The sequence below is a fragment of the Caloenas nicobarica genome, chromosome 8 (genome assembly GCF_036013445.1).
Source record: "Caloenas nicobarica isolate bCalNic1 chromosome 8, bCalNic1.hap1, whole genome shotgun sequence".
Taxonomy (NCBI): Eukaryota; Metazoa; Chordata; class Aves; order Columbiformes; family Columbidae; genus Caloenas; species Caloenas nicobarica.
Genome location: NC_088252.1, coordinates 22,447,683 through 22,466,174, shown reverse-complemented (window position 1 = coordinate 22,466,174; position 18,492 = coordinate 22,447,683). Strand labels below are relative to the sequence as shown.

General features: G+C 46.6%; 1 protein-coding gene across 2 annotated transcripts in view; it reads left to right on the top strand.

Moving 5' to 3' along the window:
• The first annotated feature begins 5,971 nt into the window (after positions 1-5,971).
• Positions 5,972-18,492, top strand: part of IL1RAP (interleukin 1 receptor accessory protein) — a 48,806-nt gene continuing 36,285 nt past the window's right edge. The window contains exon 1 of one of the 2 annotated variants that reach the window (XM_065640375.1): positions 5,972-6,045. The gene's annotated coding sequence lies outside the window, so the exon portion shown is untranslated. Of the gene's footprint in view, positions 6,046-6,282; positions 6,395-18,492 lie in introns of those variants that run through there. The other variant, XM_065640374.1, reaches the window with a different exon arrangement.

Here is an 18,492-nt window from a genome sequence, read left to right as displayed (position 1 = left end):
TTACACTCATTTTTATAATGATAGATAGCAGCTATTGAGGGAAAGAAGCTTTCAAATGCCTGGAAATACACGAACCAAGGAAATGATGTGCAAGGATGCCAGGAATCATTCCTTGTGCAGATTCTGCCTAACCACAGCGCTCAACATTGCCAAAAACCTCCAGCAGCGTGAACTGCTACAGCTCCATTAGCGCAGCACTGCTTAACAGGAACAGAGGGTCCTGCCCTTTGGTCAAAACACTGTTACAGAGGAATTCCCAATTTTGACAAGTAACAGCATCTCCCTACATTAAGGTCTTGCTAACCTGCAGCTGCACTTCCCAGGGATTGTGTAAGGTTTTTTACATTTTCTTGAGTTTGCTCCTAAAATATTCTGTTGCTTGTGTAACCCTTCTAAGAGTTACACAAAAGGATTGTTTTCCTTAAGAAATCCTTAACTTATGCACAGATAAACCGAGAGTCTAAAGGTTAATGTTGCTTCATCACTGCTGAAGTGAAATCAAAGATTGAAAAGGCCATTCTGCAGAATGATCTTGCATTTTTAGGGGAAAAAGTAAACTGTTATTGATTATAATAATAAGCTTTTGGAATTTGCTAATGGATTTTTTTATTCACCAGGCACGATGCTCTCTTTTTTTCATAACCATTGCAGTTCATCACTGGACAGTTTTTCAGAAAAGCTGGGCTTTGTTCAGAAAAAAAAGACTTGAAAAACTATTAAACCATTGAAACATCTGTATAAACTTATGTCAAGACAGGAAGAGCATTTACAATGAGGTGGGATAAAAACATGATGTATTAATGCTTTTCTTGCTTTCTTAAGATCTTTTAATTGGCTCCATTTACTGAGGAAAGACAGTGTGTTACTTCAGTGCCTTTTCCCTTTTGCAAACGGTGTCAGCAAACCATCAGCCAGAGGAGCAAGGTGTCTGAAAACAGCTCCAGAGACCACTCCGTGCAGAAACGCTCAGCAGTAGGGAATTGCCTAGATGACCAAGGCTGTACTCAAACCACCCAGCTTTATTAGTCTGCTGACAGCCTGACGCTTCTCAGTGGCATCAGTGAGCAAACGAGGTAAGCTGCAGCTAATTAATGCCCAGGCTAGATGCTTTCTTCAAAGACTGTTTGAGACAGATGCTGGTCTTGCCCAACTGAAATGCTAGCTCAGTTCAAGTGTTCCTGCAAATTTCACATTCAGGCAATTTACACAAACTTGGTATGTTGGAATGTGGTTTGCAGAAGGATGTTCAGGCATCTGAAACACAAACCGTGTCCAATTTATGTGTACTTGTGGGTCAGATACCTACCAAAAATTGAAGCCTTTGGCAGGATGAGAAGATATTCCTCTCCATGGATGACTTGAAATGGTTTTAGCTTATACGAAACATGGACTCATAGGACTAGAAAATATCTCCAGCCTTAGGCTGCATCAAAACATTTGTGACAGAAATATGAATGGACTTAGGTGCAAGTCACGTAAGGTCAAGTTTCCATTTGAGAAGCATTTGCATTAGCAGTCCTACCACCACAGTAACAGGGAAGAAGAGACACTAATGATATTTAGCACATGAACATGGACAACAGCTATTTGCTACATCCTCAGGAATAAACATAGATGTACTCATAATGGAGTTGTGCCTCCAACCCCTCCTCATTGTGCAGGGTTTTTATAGAGGTTCACACACATACCTCACTGGGGAGTGAGATGACTTGAGATCTAGTTTGGGCTTAGTCAATATGGCAAATACACAATCTGTGTTAGTCAAGCTCACATGATACAGATAGAATTGCAGCTCCTCATGCATTTTGGTGAATGCACAGCGCATACCTGTCTGAAAGTCATGTGTGCCTGCACAGCCAGGCACAGGTTTCTTACTGGAAAATGGTCTCAGCAGAAAATATTCAGCCCTTACACCCATGTGTGGGTAACCTCAGCTTCCTTGACAGAAGCAGATGGGAAGTCCATGTGCTGCAATTTTAGAAATGTCTGTAATTCTCCCATTTCTTCTAGGTCCTGTATCTTAGGTTATCAGGCGTGCTCTTCTCAATGCCAGTTAAAACGTAGGTGTAAAACACAGAAGGCACGTTCATTTATAACTACACAGACTATAATTATATGTAGTCTAGGGCTTGTTTCCTGAACTAGGAAGAAGGAAAAATAGGTTAGGTGGGTGTGAGTAAAGTAACAAGTGGGAACATGTCTTTTAGAGGTTATAAAACTACATTGATCTCCCAGTATCAGAAATGCTGGCTAAAAACGAACAAATCAGAAAACTGTGTGCAGGCTGGGACTTGGGAAAAATGCAAGAGAATTGGGAACTAACAAGGGAATAGTAACAAGTTTCTGATCCAGCCTGGAAACTTAGCATTGCAAGCAGAAATGGTGCAGAAATATGAGATTGCTACTGCAGATCATTTGCGGAAAGATAAATGCAATTTTGGAATTACCAAGTGAGATATTCCAATGAGAAATGGGGACTTTAATGTCATTGTATGAAGAATCAGTGAGACCTCTTCCCATTTAATACCGTAACTGCTTTTGGTCATCCATACGCACTTTAAGATTAACTGAAACCAGAGCAGATGGAGGTCTGAGGTGAATTGAGAGTCATTTAGGAAAGAAGATTGAAAAGCCAGTTCTGTGTAGCTCACGGGGGGTGGAGGGGCAGGGAAAGGAGGCAAGAACCATCTCCATAAAAATACCTGAGTAAGGAGCGGTGAGCAAAACAGCTACTGAAATGAGAACCTATGCTGGTGACAGAATATGTGGGACTAAACTGGTGATGGAAATGACACTAGGGTTCCTGACCATCAGGGACATGGACAGTCTGAGAGAATCTCCCGGAAGGAGTAATGGGCAGAAAACACCAACTTGTTTTAAGTTGGAGCACAGTCCTTTCGTTAAAATACCATGAACAACATTGTGCCTGACATGGCAGAGAACTGGGCTGTATGATCCGGGCTCCTCCTGTGCTTCTAGCTCTAAATTGCCTAACGGGAACAGAGCAGCAGCAAACCGAGGCCTTTGGCCACTTGTTACTGGAGATCTGTGGAATATTTTCTCAGCAGTTGCAATGCCAGCAGCTCCAGTGTCCTGGCTAAAAACCAACACATTCCGCTGCTATTTAAGTCCTCCCTGTGGTTTCACTTAGTAATGCTACTCTTTGCTCCCTGCCCAAAAATTGTGCCACAATGCTGCTTTTTTGTGCTTAACAAATATCATCTACTTACTGAATTGCTCTCCAAACTGTAGTATAATTCACTCTAGTGTGTAACTGTGTTGCATTTTAACCTGCACAGAAATAGCATGTGCAAGTGTGGAGAGAGGATGGGAGAAAAAAATAGCAACATAAAAATTATCCTTGTGACAGCATTGAGCCCAAATGAGCAATATTACCCTTATTTTACAGTAGGGAATTGCCAATTCTTTTCATCTATAAGCAAAAAGTTCGAAGCCTTTCCCATGAAAACAAAATAAGCAGGTGTGGTTTGGGACTTTGCTATCAGCTATAGCCTTAAAACAATCCTGGAAACCTAGTCTTGAACCTTAATTCGTGAGCCTTTAAATGAAGCCCGAAGTTGTATTCTGGCTTTCTGTCAAAAATCAGAGAAAAATTAATTATGTTGGTCTAAAGACCCTAATTTGCACTGGCAGGCTAGAATTTTGGAACAATATGAATTTCCCAGGGTGTATGTGTCGATGACTGTTAACCTGCATGACCAGTATTGCAACAGGGCCTGGATCCTCCCAAACAAGCATAACGACATGTGCTATCCCAGATCTGTATCTATGGATGGCAGGTATTACATAGAACAAGGTATCATTATTATTATTGTTATTTAATTCTTGTAACAGTCACTGGAGCAGCTGAGCTACTCCCACAGCTGCATTAAATATCACAACTAAAATATGCAATCCTTTTTTTATTTCATCTTCTATGAGAAAAGTGGACTGTCGTGTTTCGACAGAAGATTTTAAGCACATATTTCTCTGTAAGTGTGTTGGAAAATACAGCTCACAAAATGCTCCTTGCTATTCCAGTTTTGCCTATATTCAGTAATGCAGCTGAGTGTGTAAATACCTAAAGCAGCTTCAGACAAGATATCTTGGATCCTGGAGCTGTGCAGGTAGCATGGAGAAAAACGCAGACTAACCTGTCCTAAGAGTGGGGTAAATTAGTCTACACAGAGCTCTGCCTCATCGAGTTACTTTAATACTTGGATGGGTTTGGGTTAGAGATGGCTTGATTAGAGCTGACTCTAAGCACAAGCCGAGTAGGCAGATTTTCAAGGGTATTCACAAGAAAGCTGCTGAGATAAGAAACTTTCTGCCTAATTTTGCTGTGCCAGAGCCTTGGGAAGAGGAAAGAGGTACAGGAGGAAGAGCTATTCCTGCTGGAGCAGTGCTGGCTTCCCGTCACGGCTCCTTCATACCCTGTGGCACAGCCAGACCACAGCTGCTCTTCCTCTGGGTGGGGAAGAACTTCAGGTGTGCCCTTGATGGGCTGGCGAGGACAGGGACCTCCTTTCACAGCAGCAAGTGTGTGTGCAGTGGTACCTCACACAGCCTTGTGGAGAAGATGTGGAGATACATGCTAGTGGTGGCTGTGAGTGATTGCACCAGGTACAACTGGCCCTGCTCTCCAGGACAGGTTTGTTGCAGCAGAGCTTCACAGGGTGGAGTGAAATTTGGTCTCCTAGATACCCTGGAGCCACCTTCTGGAGATAATGACTGAAATCCCGAACTCAATCCAACACGGATGTAGTATTACAAACAATAGTGCTAAAAAGCGCTGCAGCACTTTGGACTCATAGGAGTTCCCTTAGCGCGAAAGGCTTCGTGTCCAGACATACCGCTTCACTGTCAGGCTGCCAAGAGGTGACAAAAGCACGAATAATGTCAGGTCACTTGCTGCCAGGGTGGAAGAGCCTCCTGGACAACCTGAAGGGAGACGAAGCTTTCCTCCCTGCCAGGAGCAAGGGCACTCTGCATGAGAGGCTGCACTCCCCAGGGAGGTGTCACAGCCCCAAGTCTGACAGTGTTCAAGAAGAGACTGGACAATGCCCTCAGACACACAGTGTGAACTGTGGGGTTGTCCTGTGCAGGGACAGGAGTTGGACTCGATGATCCTTGTGGGTCCCTTCCGACTCAGGACATTCTATGCTGGATGAAGCATCCTCTTGTAGTTTACACGATTCTGTTTCTAACATGCTTGCTTAGCACTTGCCACATTCTCCAGCACAAATTTCTGTAGATTCTTCTGCCACTCCTCAGACTCACTATTATTTCCCTTAGAGTCCATTTCAGGTGTCTGCTGATTGTCCAGCAACAAATTCAGCCTCACCTTGCCTGCCTCCGTGGCAGCGATACAGCAAAAAGGTGTCGCTTCTCTGGGACGAGGTGGCATGGCAGCACCCAGGGTGCTGTGCAGTGCCACGGCTCTCGCCAACGAGCTCTTCCCTCCAAGCACATCACGGAGGGGAGAAGGAAAACTTCGCTTTACGGGGGGGCAAGTGACCTGCAGAGAGCGCAGACGGCTGCAGCAGCATTAGGGCTGCGCACGCCATCTCGCTTTAAAGAAACAGGCAGAAGGCTGGCTCCAAATGTCACTTAATGGCTCGGGGTGACGGGGCGCTGACTTTAGCCAGCAGCCTCCAGTTCAGCTCCGACCAGGAGAGGGAGCCCTGGCCCGCGCACGGCCGCGTAACCCGCCTCCTCCCAGCGAGACCCTGCAAAGTGCGGGAGGGACAGCGCGGCACCTTCCGCGTTACAAACCCGCTTTTGCTCCCCCCATCCCGGCTGCTGCCCGTTCTCCGGGGTGACACCGGGGCCGCGCTACGGGCGGGGGAACCCTCCCCGTGCGCGTAAGGAGCGCGGCCGGCGGGGAAAGGGGCGGCCGGTGAGCGCGGGGTGGAGACGGGGGAGGAGGGAGGTGCGGACCGGGGAGGAGGAGGAGAAGGAGGAGGAGGAAGAAGAACAAGAAGCAGCAGGAGAAGGAGAATACGGCGCGCGGGACGTGGCAACGCGCGCCCTCCGCGTTCTCAGGTGAGCCCCGGCGCGTGGGGGCGGGCGGGCACACGCGTGTTTGTGCGGGCGTGGGCGGTGGGAGGGAGAGAGGCGGGGGCAGGGCGGGGGCCGTCCCGTCCCGGCCGTGAACTTCCCGGCACTCGGGAGGGAAAGTTTCTGGTGGGGAAGGTCGTTTCCAGCCCGGGCGCTGCGCGGGGTGAGGCGGGGGGGCCGGCGCGCAGCCCGCAGGAGCTGCCGCTCGTCGGCCGGCGGGGAAAAAAAAGGTGGAGCGGGGGAGAAAGACGAAGAGACGCTCGGGAGAGCCCAATGAGACTTCGCGGTGCCGCAGCAGCGCCCGGCATTTCACGGCTGGAGGCGCCTCTGCACGGTGAGAGCGAACGTGCGCGGCCGCGTCCAGCCCCGCCGGCCCGGGGTAACGGGAGGGAGGGAGGAGGCGAGCGGGCGCTGTGGCGGCGGTGCCGCTACCGGAGCCGGGGAACCCGCCGCCGTCCCTCGGTAATGGACGCAGTCGGTGTGGAGGCAAGTGTGAGTCGAGCTGCAGGACCGCAGATACGTGTCTCTGGCTGTGTCCCCGGTACCCGAAATGCGGAGCGGTTTGCTTCAATTCCCTGCTTCGGGCCAGGGAAATTTGGATATTCCTAGCGCTACGTGCACTGACGAATGCAACTTGATTTTCATCCGCATTTCAAATGTGTGGACCTCTCATACCTGTTCTGCTGTCAAACAGAGCCTTGAAATGGAAGGGGGAGAGCAAGGGGTCAGGCTTAAACCGCAGCAGGAAAGTAAAGTGGAATAGGCACGTCCAAGAGTACAGCCTGAAAGTGATTAGGTGTTGGCAGCAAGATGTCTTTTGATGTGTGTTTGTTGAGGTCAGCTGCCCCCTTCTGCGAAGCATTTTGAGGGGGTGTCTGGATGGAAACTGGATGTTGGGAATGCTGTCCGGAAAAGGAAGGAGGAGGGGGGAAGAGACTGTCAGGGCTACAGTGCTTCAGGTGGCCCTTTTCTGTGCCAGTGTCGGTTCCCTTCGGTACAGTGGCAGTGCTTGTTCCTCAGCCTGTCTGTACAGCGCTTGGCACAACGGGACCCTGATTTCAGGGCCTTAGGATGTTACTGTAAACTGGACTATAAATACACTCTCACATGCACACTCTCTCTTTCTGTCCTAGCTTCTGCTTTGTGAATAGCTGGTTATAATGCTTAGATAAAATTCTGTTTTCTTTTGCAGATCTTCTTTTCTTATAAAATGATGGCTTTTGTTCCATGCATTTAGCTTTTTTGACCCAAGAAAGACTTTTACTTCTGGATTTGGAAGATTGCAGTGAACTCATTTTTTTTGAAAAAAATATTTGCTATGTAATTAAAAGGTAGTATTTTCCTGACGCTCTGTTTTTAATTGCGGCCCCTCTTGGGTAAGCAGAACTGTCACTGAACTTACACTTCCATACAAAGAAGGATTGCGGGGTATTATTTATTAACTGTGCCATGGAGAGTCTATATCTCATAACTTAGAGAGCCATTTATAACAGGTGGCTTTTGGCAGCTTGAGAAGATTTACTTGCTGTCTTGTGTCCCTTGCAGGAAAAGCCTTTCCTGTTTGTGTGGAGAGCATCACCCCAGTGCAAGGGCTTTCTGGTGGGAGGGTTTGCTGCTGGGAAGGGTCCGGCTTTCTGCCCTCATTGCCTGCCTGGCTGTGGTGAGCAGGGAAGGGCAAGTGGAGAGGATTAAGCTCTTGAAGTAGGTGCAAAGTTGTTCCTGTCACTGGGAACACCTTCTCTGAAGGAGCAGTTAAGGATGCAGAATAACGTGGGATGTGGAGAGTAAGGCTGTGAGGAATTGTGGTGGTGGAAGCATGCAGGTCACTGAAATGATCAGGAAACATTAAGCTGGGAAGATGGGAGATGCTGCATGGAGGTGAAGCAGAGAGCTGTGGGGTGAGAGGTTAAGTTTCTAGCACAGTGCCTCTGTGTAAGGCAGAGAGGTCTACACATACAGAGCCCTGTGACTTTCTTTCCGCGTCTCTGGATGTAGCTTGAGTTCAAAGTTTCTATGTATTACACAGGAAGAGCTGTGCTTGCTCAAGTCTGCCCATGTCTGGTCCCTCCAGAGTCTGTGATGAAAGCTTGTGTCTGAACACTTCAGGGCTCTCTCTTTCCAGACCTCTGGGGTTCTGTGCAGGTATCCTGCATCTGAGTGTTAGTTACTATGCCGCAGGGATGAGGACTGTGCTGGTCCGGGCTTGAGCAGACTTGTACCCTGGGCCAGGTAGTGCTATGACAAAGTGTCTGTCAGGAGCATATAGATAAGAGAGACTTGAGAGGGTTGGGAGAGTGGTGAGGTGGGATGGTGCCTGGACACATGGAGGTATGGGAAATGCCTCCTTGCTGGCACTGGTACTGTAATTTTATACTCTGAAACACATATATAGGAAGGAGGAGGCAGAGGGAGCTTGTCCCAGCTTTATTCCTTCAACATCTGCGTGTGCCTGGTGCCAGCACCATGGAAGAAGCATTTTACTCCTTCAGAAGGAGAGGCCAGAATATGTTCTTTCCTTCTTCTCACTTATTGTTTGGATTTTTATGTTGCTTGTTTCGGCAGGCACATGCTCCATATTCTTTTCCCCATTTGTCCTGAGTCTCCTGTACTGCTGTCAGATGTCCTCCCATTTCAGCAAGACTCTTGACTCGCAAAAACTTGCCACAAATACAACCCTTGCAGCTGGTGGTGTGTGAGAAGAGGTGTCCCAGCTTGGCTCTCAGAGGTTGCATTAGCAAGGTGGACAGTTAGGAAGATTATAACCAGCATGTGAATGTGTTCATGTATCTGTGAGGATCCACACTGGTCTGTCTTTTCATCATACAGCGATGGGAAATGCTTTGGGAATAAAAATAGATATATGGAAAAGCCTATATAAGCTGAAATCTGTGAACAGCGCCACGTTATCTGGGAACTGAAACACTTTCTACAGTGGAGCTCACAGTTCAGACATTGCCTGTTCTCCTCCTTCCTCCCCTGCCTTTCTCTCGACACAGCTCATGGATTTTACTGTCCTCATAAGCAGAGCCAAGAGCTGTCTCTTCTGTGCTACTGGGCTGATCTAGCTGATCCAGTAGTATCTCTGTACCCAGTGGGCAAGAGCTGCTGTTTGTCCAGCTGCACGAGGTGGAACAGATGCAGAAGGAAGGCAAAGCTGTCGTGTTTGCAACCCTTGAGCTGACCCCCCTCTCTTGCACCAGCTCTGCACCCTGGGTGTAGCGTGGAGGCCCACGTGCAGGTGGGTTTCTTTCCCTCCACAGTTTATAACTGCTTTTTTCTGCTCTGCCATCAGCAAAATGTATGGCTGAGATTTGGTCACTGCTAAACTGGAACAAAACAGCTTCTTTTTTTGGGAGGTATTTTAGGATCTCTCTCCACCCCAAAATGTTTTCTCAAAGCAGAAGGCTAATCTTGAGTTTCTCAGCCACAGTGGTGTTATGTGTACGGCTTTTGCTTGTGACTGAGCCACACGTATGTTCAGAGAGAGTGCAAAAAGGACACTGATTTGGGGAAATGAGTTCAAACGGTATGTACTCCTTTGGGAATTTTGATCTTAGCCAGCGCACTTGCTACCTTCAACCTTAGAGGTCCCAATGAGACACAAGCACAGATCATGATATTAATAAATTCAGAGTCTTATTCGATAGAAAATAAAATACAAGAATATGAATCTACAACTGTGCATATTTTGTTATAGGATTTCTTAAAAATAGTTGCTGGTAAAACAAGATTTCTACTGGAAGCGAAGAATCGCATCTTTAGTCAGTCCTTTGTTAATTTTGCAACTCTCATCAAATGGGGGCTACATCCCCAGGAATTCCTCTGACACAGGTTTCCCCTGAGTCTGGATGATTATCCAAGTACAATTTTAAGAAAATTAGAGCAAGGATAACTGGCTAAAGATAGAAGTCTGTGAGAACGTTAGGGAAAGAGAAGGAAAGAGTGTGAGAGAGTGAGAGCTTCACTTTCTTGTGTAAGATGAGGAGAATTATACTGGTCCTTAACTTTTGCAGTGGGTGGCATCCCTGGTGTTGGGTTTGGATGTCTTGCTTTCCATCTTTCCTTCTACTTGTTTCTCTGCTATTATGTGCCAACTCTGTATGAAAAAACTACATTGATTCTTATGGAGTCTTTTTAGATTTAGGTGTGTTAAAGAGACTGTTAACTTAGAAGCTCTGTTTGGGTCAGAGAATAAGAGATTGTTATGAAGCCTGGGCAGAGTCAGAGGGGTGGTAGGTGGCTCCTTTTCCTGGGAACACCAGAGAGGTGCCAGAGAGCTATTACTTTGGAAATCACACCCAGAGCAGGGTCATCAAGAGCTACCAGCTCTCTCTGGGTGTCCACAGGAGACCATAATAAGCCTGGAAGGAGAACTGGATGGTCATGTGTGCCCATCCCATATCCATCATGGGTATTGGGATCCCTGAGCTGGTGTGGGAGAGTGTCCAGGTAATTCAGAAGCATTTGAGACTGCCCTCAAGCCCCTTTACTCTTCTTTATTGCTAGCAGCTGGCTTAGGTGTTGCTGGCCAAGCTTTAGTGTTTAATCCTTGTGGCTTTAGATGTGGCCATGGGTCAGGGGCTGGTCTGGGCACAAGCTGGGAGGTCTGTGCTGCAGCCTGGAAGTACCACGAGAAAAGGCTGATTGTTGACTTTGCATGAAGCTCCTTGGACAGTTTGTTCGTGTGGCTGAAAGGCAAAGATGCAACATGAATCATGGACTCCCGCAAATAGTTAAGAAGCCTCTTCAGCTTTACTAAGCCAAGGTGTTATCAGAATTAGAGGAGGACTTTAAAAAAAAAAAAAAAAAAAGTAAATTTTAATACCTCTCTCTTTAACTAGAAAAGCTGCTGTGTGATGATGTTTGGTGTTTTTTTTTTTTTTTTTTCCCTCAGTTTTGCTTAATCCGTTGCGTGACTGAAATAAAAGTGTAATGGAATATTGACTCTCTTGGGCCTGATGCTGTGCATTTGTAGGGATGTGATATTTTCAGATGTTCAGAGCATGATTCTTATACATTCGATCAATTTGTCTGTAAAAGCTTGCAAAACTGTGACCTAAATGTTTATCCTTAGCACTGACAGGATGCTGGGGAGCTGTTTAACTATATATTTATAACAATTATGTTTAACTATATATTTATAACAATTATGCTGCTTGGCTAGAAAGACGTGACATATTCTTCTCAGGGGGAATTTTTGCTTTTTTTTGCCTTTTTCTGCCTGTGATTTGTGGTTATAATTGCCTTTCTTTATCATTTTACCTTTTGTCCTAGATGTAAATAAAGAGCTAATTACAGTTAATCTCAGTGCAAAGTAATGAAATTTTTAGAGTGCAAAATAACTCCCATCTGTTAGATTTGCAATAGCATTTTGGGGTTTGCCTTCTACTCGGAAGGAAGCCAAAACTTATCTTGCTCAATTTAAAGTTTTCCTTGCAATATTTAAACTGGATTTTTAATCATTCGAAAAACAAACAGAAATGGAAATAACTTTTCAAATTATGTTTGGCCGTGTTCTGAACGTGCTGGTTGCTAAAACCTGAACAGCTCTGTCATATTCCTACCAAGATGAATTGAAATCCTACTACCAGGTTCTATAGGAACAGGTGTGAGACCTTATTCTGGAAATGCATTTATTTTTCATGGTAGTATATTGCATTTCTGTGTTTCCTGCCTACGGGGGCTCCATGTGGCCAGCCAACCAGCCCCAAAACATCTTGTTCCAAGGGAACTGCTGCTTACGTAGCTGCCGCTTAAGACAGGCTCAGAACCCAAGTTTTGTGTGGTGGGTATGTGGTGCATTTAGCCCCATCAGCTCCAGTGAGTGCTGAGCTCAGGGAATTAATCTATACTTTGTATTCATATGTTATCTTTCATCTCAGCATCTCTAAGCACTTTAGAGACATTAAGATGCACAGCTGTGATGTGGGGTGGGGAGAGGCTGTTACAAATGTGGCTGGGGAAACAGAGGCACAGATTTCAGAAGCCTCTACTGATGTGCTCAGTTCGGGGGACAGCCATTTATTAGCTCTCTAATGCCTGATTACCAGGGAGGCACTACAATTTTTCATGCACTACAGTTGCTGATCGATGCCTCTGTAGGTTTCATGTAGATTAACGAGAAACTCATATTGCTACCCTAAACTAGTAGACTGTTTTAAAATCTTCAGCCTTAGAGACATATAGGAGCATAGTAAATGGCAGCAGCAGGAGCCCAAATTTTTAGTTTGTGTTTTTTTGCGGTTTGTGTGGTTTTTGGGGTTTTTTGGGGGGTTTTTTTGGTGGGTTTTTTTGGGTTTTTTTGGTTTTTTTTTCCCCAGGTTAGCCCTATGCCAAACAGCAAATCTCACAAGGAACAAGAAGTAAAACACCCTCACCTCCATCCCACCATAGTAACATCCAGGGCCTCGCCTACATAAGTTTATGAGCAATCTGTTGATTCAAAGCTCTGAGATCTGTAGAAAATACTTATTCTGACAGTAAGAGCCATACAAATTCCCTCTAATACAAATAATTGGATTTGTTCTGTTGAGAAATAGCTGCATCCCCACTCTTCCTTCAGGCACATACACCTCTCAGCCCTTGTTTAGAATCACAGAACCTTAGGGATTGGAAGGGACCTCAAAAGATCATCTAGTCCTATCTTCATGCCAGAGCAGGAACACCCAGATGAGGCTACACAGGAAGGTGTCCAGGCGGGTTTTGAATGTCTCCAGAGAAGGAGACTCCACAACCCCCCTGGGCAGCCTGGTCCAGTGTTCTGTTACCTTCACTGAGAAGTTGTTTCTTCTCATATTTAAGTGGAACCTCTTGTGTTCCAGTTTGCACCTATTACCCCTTGTCTTACCATTGGTTGTCATGGAGAAGAGCCTGGCTCCATCCTCCTCACGCTCACCCTTTATATATTTATACATAGGGATATATATTTTAGAAAGGAGAGATATATTTATGTGTATATATGTGTGTGTGTATATATATATATATGTATATGTAGGATATGTATATGTAGGGTATATAGATATATATATCCCTATATATATGGGGATATATATTTTAGAAATAGGGATCCGGATAACAGGAGGAGGATGTATGTGCTGCTCACCAGTCTGATAATGTGGGCAGGCTGTGGAGGGCTTGTAGGGCTGCCAGCATCTATGAATGAGCACAGATGTGCTGCTGCATCCCAAAACACGTTGCTCTAGCAAATTGTGCTGGTTGCAGTTGAGCTGGACCAGGCTGATGTGTTTGGGTGACTGAAGGACATGGCAAAGTTCAGACTCCACTAGAGTAACATCGCCGTGGTCTGGGTTGTCTTTCCCCCTCATCCATTCTCCTGCAAAAATAGCCACAGCCTTAGTGCATTTACCTTTCTCCACCTTCCTTGTTCTCTCTCATGTTGCCATGTGGACTTCAGGGTGAGTCTTTAATTCTGGCTCCTTGGGAAGTTGCACATGCACAGACACGCTGACCCAGGCCACGGAGAGGTGGAAATGCTTTTCTCCAGATTTATTTTGTCCTCCTCTTCTCCCATTGTGCAGGGGAGCTGTTTCTTAGCTTTTCAGCCCTGCTAAACAGCTCTGGGATGTAGCTATTCTGGAAGGCAGTGTTTTCCCCATTCTAAGTTGTCGTGGCGGTTTTTTTATTTGTTTTGGTTTGGCGGTTTTTTGTTTGGTGTTTTTTTTTGTGTGTGTGTGTTTTGGTTTGGTTTGGTTTTTTTCCCCTTCCCTTTTCTGCCAGGTGCAATGACTCTCTAGTTGTTGCCAAGAAGTGTCAAAGAGCAAAAGAGAAGCTTAACTCAGCTTTCCAAAGACACTCAGTGATTGCTGCCTCTCGGTGCAAGGAGGTGAGTCAGCCCAGGGCTGGGGTTTGTGCAGATTTGAGAATATGAAGGCATCTACTTCCTGGCATTGAAAGTCCTCAGGAATGAAAATTCTCGAGACCTTTCAGATTTTTGGCCCTTTGCAGCAGGGTTTTAACACGTAGCGGTATTTCCTCCTGTCACTGCTCCTTGTAGCCTTTGGAAATGTCAGCAGGGCATATATTGCCTTTTGTTTGTCATTCAGCTGGAGAAATGAATTCATTGGACTCATGAGATCAATCATATGCTCCCCAAATAATTAATATTGATGACCATCACAGCATACTGCTGCCTGCAGCTCCCCCTCAGCCTTCCCACTGTGTAGGTGCTGTGGGTCACAGAGCAGACCTCGCAGGGGGCTCCTGGCCTTGAAAATTCAGGGTGCCATTGTCTGAATGTCGAATTTAGAGTTGCACTGATGAGGTCAGTGCAGGCAGAGCCCAAGCAAGTGTCCTATGATGGCACAACCAAATATTTGCAGAAGGAAATGTTAGAGACATGGGGAGCAAATGTGATACACGTGGCATGGGAAGGACTGTCTTGTTCTGTTTCCCTTTTGCTCCTTTGTTTCTGTCTGTACCCAGATTTTTCTAGTTCCCTTTGCAGAGTGCAGCCTGTACTGTGCTGACCAGGATGGGGCAGGCACACAGAATAAAGTTGCCATGAGAGTCACCAGGAGGACCAAGTGGGTGGAATGGGAAGATGGAGGCCTGTGGGAAGGCTGGAAAGAGCTCTGGAGAACTGCTTCCAAGTGGGGTGTTGTCTTGGGGGGGACAGGTAGCTCCTGGGCTTTCAGTGCCTTTGCTGTTCCTTTAACTATTGCTTTAAATTTTGCACAGTTACAGAGCAGCCTATCTGAGCTGGAGGAGAGGGAACGAAGCATCTCCAAGTCCTGTTCTTGTTTGCTTTTTCTTATAAATGCGATTAAATTAACACGATTAATATAAGTGCCAGGTGTGGAAACACTGTGTGGCTCAAACTTGAAACAGAAAAGCTCAGCTGACTTGCTTTTACCCATGAATGTGTTGCTTCAGGATACCTGGAGTCACTTGAGGAAATCCTTCTCTTACGCTGCAGGGAGAGTTGGAGATCAGGTCTTCACCACTCACAGCAGCATGGGTAAACCTGCTAGCGGTGCCGGAGACATTGCAGCCTGGGGATTTTGTGGCAACGGCACAGTAAAAGAGATGCTTGGAAAGGGGAGTGAAACACAGTGATGTTGTGCTCTGGAGCATGGTGGTGCTTGGAGGCGTTTTGCCTGCTGTGTCCTTCTCTGAGGGAGCAAGAAGGGGAAGATATTGGCTGAATATAGAGCAGCCATCCTGGGAATCTGATCTGCAAGTGCTGAGGGCTATAAGGGGAGGAGATGAAGTTAAAGTGCAGGTATGTAGCTGGCAGCAAGGGCTTGAAGTTAAGAAAAGGAACTCTTGGAGTGTTTTTTGAGACTGAGAGCCCATTACAACAAGTGCTCAGCAGAGCTGGGTGCAGCCCCTGATGTGCAGTGGGGCTGCAGAGCTCTTGCTGTGCCAGGCTGGGCTTGTCTCTCCTGGGAAAGCTGCTCTGGGGTTCAAGAGTCCCAGGCCGGTCATGCAAAAGGCAGTAAGCCCAGCTGATAAACCTGCATGAGTCTGCATTGTATTCTCTGGATTTAGAGGCTCGGGCTGGGCTAGCTTGGGGTTGCTGCTGTGCAATCTGTTGCACAATGTGGATGTGTTGTTATGTCCACAGGGACAGTAGAATAACCTCTTGGGGAAGGCAGTGGAGTTGCTTACATCTAAAAGCCATTATAAAGGTTAGGAAGCAGAATGTGTAAATTAAATGCTTCTCAGATGTCTCCAGGGGCTCCATAAGAGCTAATGGGGACTCTTACAGTGAGGGAGGAATCTCACTCTGGATTCCTTAAGTATCCTCGGGTGTTTGAGCCATGTTGGTTGCAGATTTCTTTTTTTTCTGCGCAAAGATTAGTTTGTCAGTTTATTTTCCTGTAGCGCAATATGTGGCTATTTCTCAGAGCTCTCCTTTTGCTATAACATCACTGTCCAAAATAGAAGCATTGTGTCTGGCTTCATGGAAGGTCTCAGCACTCTTTGAAGCTCTGTTGGAAGCTTTTCATTCTCTGGCTATTCAGGCTTAAAAAATAGACTATCTTGGCTGGATACCTTTTGCTTGAGCACAGAAGTGCTCTTGTAGATTGGTGTTTGAACTGCTTGGTAGCCAGCATGTATGCATTTGTAATCCATGCTGTTTGATTTCATAGCTGTGGCTCAACCTGCCCCTCTTCAGCTCACTCCACAGATCTCTCGGTGAGAGTCCCAGCTGTTTATTTGTCTTGTCCAGGTGTGCATATATTTCAGAGAGGTGACAGATTGAGCTGGTTTATTTTAAATGTATGAAATGTAGCATGCTCTGCCTGCTAAACAGCTGCCAAATTATACTCAGCAGCACCCTGGGCTCAGGCAGAGCAGCGTGCAGGATCTGTAGCATTTCTGCTTTGCCAAGCACTGGGAGGACCCCAGGAGAACTGAAAAGGAAAGGAGGGGATACTGGCTTTCTTCAGATTTATTTTCGAGCCCCCCGCACTTCTCACCACATGCCTAGGTTGCACTTTTCCTTTTCTCTTGAGACGGGGGTAAAAGTAGCTTCTTCCCTTGAATATTGATTATTAGTGTAAAATCTGTTGAGCCAAAAGGACACCAGGAGATGGTATCTAGATGCCAACAGCAGATCACAAGTTGCCTGCCTGGCATTCACCTCTGTCCCAAACATTGGCACTGACAGAAGCAAATCTTCCACTACCAAGGGAGCTCCCAGAAATGAGTCACTGTTAATGAACATCTCCCCACTTTTCCCTGAACCTCTGAGCTCAAGGTGGGGCTGCTGCCTGCTCTGCCCACAGGAGCTCTTGGTGCTCTTTGAAGGTCGGCCTTGCTCCTGCAGTTTGCACTGCTGCGTTGAAGGAGAAATAGCTTGGGACCACCTCCCAGGGTGACCCCTGGAGTGACGCACTGCTGGGTTGGTTCATTCCCGTGTTGGGGATTTAATAAAAAGTAATTAGTAAAAAGACAGCAGACTGCAGCCCTTGGCCTGGATGTGCAGCGCAGGAGGCCAGGAAGAGGCAGCAGTGGGTGACGGGCAATGGAGCCACCTCAGATGCCTGGTGCCATGTCCTCAACTGGCGAAGAGCTGGCTGAGCCACTGACTGAGAAGATTGCTTCCAGGTTTTCTTGTTTGTTTTGTCTTTGTGTGTGTGTGTATATGTGGTTAGTTGTGTTTTGGTTTGTGTTTGGTTTGTTTGGTTTGTCTTGTTTGTTTCTTGTTTTTCCCCTCTTCTGGGTACCAGTAGACCTGGGTGTAAAACTGCGTATGAGCACCGTAGCTCCCCAGTGCCAGGAGCCCGCTCTGGGCAGGGAAGACAGCAGATGATTTGTGCTAGTAATGGGGGAGACTAGGGCAGCTTTCCATCTGACTCCCGTTAGTCTAATTCTTTTTTCCCCCCACCTCTGCAAAAGCAAGTGTTTAATATTTGCTGTGATTCTAGCTAGTGACAGTTTCAGTCTGCTCAAATCTAAGTGTTTCCTTTCGTTTTAATGATACAAAGTACTTTTATAATAGAAACATCCCAGAACAAAATCCTTTAAACCCACTCTGTTAGGCACGTGATAGCTTGCTAAGTGCAGCTACCCTGGGAAAAGTGAGACTTCAGCATCCATTTCGCAAGTCCCTGACTTGGATGTGTCACTATTGGGTGTGCTGAATGGGTCTCACTGACTGCTCCACAGCATCCCTGACTGTGGGCCAGGATTCAGCCCCGGCTGATTCCTGCCGAAATGTGCCTGGCTGTTAGGGAGCTGCTGCCAAGACAAACTGGGCTCTCTGCCCTTAGGAGAGATGTGAATGTTTTCCAAGGACAGTGTCGGGGGCCCTGTGCTAGTCAGTGTGCCCATGTTTGAAGTGATGAGTGTGGCGAAGTGAGCACGAGAGCAGGGAAAGTGCTCTGAGCTGCTTATGGCGTTAGCCATCAAATTGCTGTTGGTTTCCTCCCCATTCATTTCTGGAAGCTGTCTGGGAAGGAAAACTTTAATGTGGAAATTCCTCCTAGAGAGAAAAAGCTGGACTTCCAAAACCTGTCACCTGTCTTTTTCTACCCACGTCTTCAGGGATTTTGGTGTAACGTTGGGTTGCTCGGGAGGGCTGTCTGCAGGAGCGGCTCTGCTTCGGGCAGGAACACGAGTGGACACACTGGTGCTGCAGCAAAGGGCGGTGCTGTGCAGTGCCCAAAGGGCCTCCAGAGGAGAGGCAGCGTCTGAGAGATGCTGCGCAAATCCCAGCTGAGTGGCACCAAGGTGGTTTATGCTACAGTAATTCCTTCCTTTGTCTGACTTACTCCTGCACATACTGAAAAGCAAAAGTGTTTCCTGGAGGGCTGAAGGGCCTTTTCCCACTTTCCATTAGTGTTTGTGCTATTACTTTTCTGCAGCTGCTTTTGCATGCTGCCCTTTGTCTGCCTTCTGGATACTTTAAATTTACTTGGACTTTACATCTATTTTCCCCGTAATAAAACCCAGCAGGCTCCC